At 43.0% G+C, this 2,158-nt stretch overlaps 1 protein-coding gene across 1 annotated transcript in view; it reads right to left on the bottom strand.

The window, feature by feature from the left end:
* Positions 1 to 2,158, bottom strand: part of MOB1B (MOB kinase activator 1B) — a 27,879-nt gene that overhangs the window by 15,242 nt on the left and 10,479 nt on the right. The gene's annotated exons all lie outside the window — the stretch shown is intronic.

Raw genomic sequence — 2,158 nt, 5'->3', positions numbered from 1 at the left:
GTTATTTCCTTTTCTGAACGTTTGTCGCACTTCATTAGAATCCCAAATTCTACTGGGAAGTCTGGAATAAAACAAAGCTTTTCAGTGTAAACTTTCCAACTAGAGAGAGCTGTTACTCATTAGGTGACACCGACTTCCCTCAGGCTTTATATTCCCAAAGACTATCTTTCCCAAGAACATTTCCTAGAATCACAGAATGGTTTGGGTCGGAAGGGACCTTGAAAGCTCAGCTAGTCCAAACCCCCATCCATGAGCAGGGACATTTTCCACCAGACCAGGTTGCCCAAAGTCCCGTCCAACCTGGCCTTGAACACTTCCAGGGCTGGGGCATCCGCAGCTTCTCTGGGCAACCTGTGCCAGTGCCTCACTGGCCTCAGAGTGAAGAAATTCTTCGTTAGATCCAATCTAAATCTACTCTCTTTCAGTTACGTTATGGTCAAACGCTACCTGTATGGGAGGTGGGTACAGAAGGCACAACACAGGAATAGTTACAGTGCCAAGCACCTGCTGTTCCTCAGATTATCAATTAATTACCGCAGATCAATATTTAGTCCACAATGTTTCCTCATCATAAACTACCCTTGGAGTTTTGTTCTGGGGGTGGTTATTGCTTACATTTTGTTACATGTTTACTAAAGCATTCTCTTAGCCAAAACTTTTTTTTTTTTTAAAATGGTCTACAGATGAATTACTGAAATAAAAGAGCAAAAGTTATCGTATCTAGATATTCCCATGGTTCTTACTACTTTAAATAGGTGCTTGATTACTTAGAACTCTTTCAAAGCAAGGCTCTTCTTTGATAACCTAACCGCAGGTTCTCTTCTTAGTACTGTGATCCCCATGATCAGGTTATAAAACCCACTTTATCTCCCCTCAACGAATGGCTCCCCTGTTGGGGAGCACAGCACATTACCAAGGTATCAATATCTAAATTTATCTTTTCAAAATGTCTCAGACAATGGATGTCATGAGTAAAAATTGAAAGGTGACCAATATTAAGCACTAGCAAATAAAATTAAGTAGGCTGGGTTAAATTCTTACAACTAAGTGCATGCCATGGTTCCAGAGTAACAGTTTTACTACATATTCCTGTCTCCCTCATCCTGCAACACGTACTGTAAATACGGTTGCTGGATCAACCCAAGTAAATAGGAGCACTCAGGAACTTCAAATTTGTGGGACTAGCTTTGGTGTCCTTATTGATCCGGTTTTACACGTGGATGAAGTTCAGCTATCATATAAAAACCCGAGTCGAGTGTGGTGGAATTCAACCCCTTCTGTTTAACCACACTGCTTTGCAAATTTAACTATTCCACCAACACACCCCTTCCCTGCAAGGATCCGTATGTAACGTGGACATAGATTTCATGCCCCAGTGCCCAGTCTGGGCTACATCACTTTTACTGCGGAGAGCGCTGGGCCTGCCCCCTCTGCCAACAGGAGCCTTGACAGCTCGAAGCTGCGTTCATGAATGATCTCTCCAGGGCTAGTCCTCAGGATGAGAACCTGCACGCAGTCTGTCTGGGCTCAGCACCATTTCAAACTTACTTGACTTCAGTGCTCCCTGCGTTACGCCTGCAATTCAATGTGCCAGTGACAAACTGTTTCTTTATTAAGACAGATTTCAGGAATGCTCAAATAAAACCCCTTATCAGTAGTACCGACTGCCTAATCATGTCACCAAATAGCCATGTGTTATTCAATTTAATATTCAGGTGACAAAGCTCTTCATGCTGAACCAACCAAAGGTTTTCCTGTGACCAGTCTCCGCAGTAGTTCAACAGACGTGTTTGTCTGAGCTTAAAAAATGAGTTTTTAAAAGTGAGTTTAAAGAAGTTAACCGCTTGCAACACCAAACAGTCTCATACAACCAGCCTGCAAGAGACTACGGAATTAACACCATCAATACACTCCTCTCAGTCCGGCGCCATGCCTAAGAGAAGCCAGCGCATTCCTGGGTAGCCTACCCAAATTTGTGTCCCTTGCTTAACTCTATTACAGAGATACACAGGTTTGCTGTAGTGACATCCTAAACGTAAGCACTAGCAGATCCCACGTACTGTGCAAGTAACCGATGGCTGAAGGACAGGAGGGTTAAATACAGCAGCTCCCCTCACTGATTTTTCCAGAGAAAAAATATCAAAGATTACTCAAACAT

This window comes from Egretta garzetta, unplaced genomic scaffold, assembly GCF_000687185.1.
Source record: "Egretta garzetta isolate BGI_Z169 unplaced genomic scaffold, ASM68718v1 scaffold224, whole genome shotgun sequence".
NCBI classification, from domain to species: domain Eukaryota; kingdom Metazoa; phylum Chordata; class Aves; order Pelecaniformes; family Ardeidae; genus Egretta; species Egretta garzetta.
The sequence above is the reverse complement of the archived record's forward strand: the minus strand, read 5'-3'. Positions and strand labels throughout refer to the sequence as shown.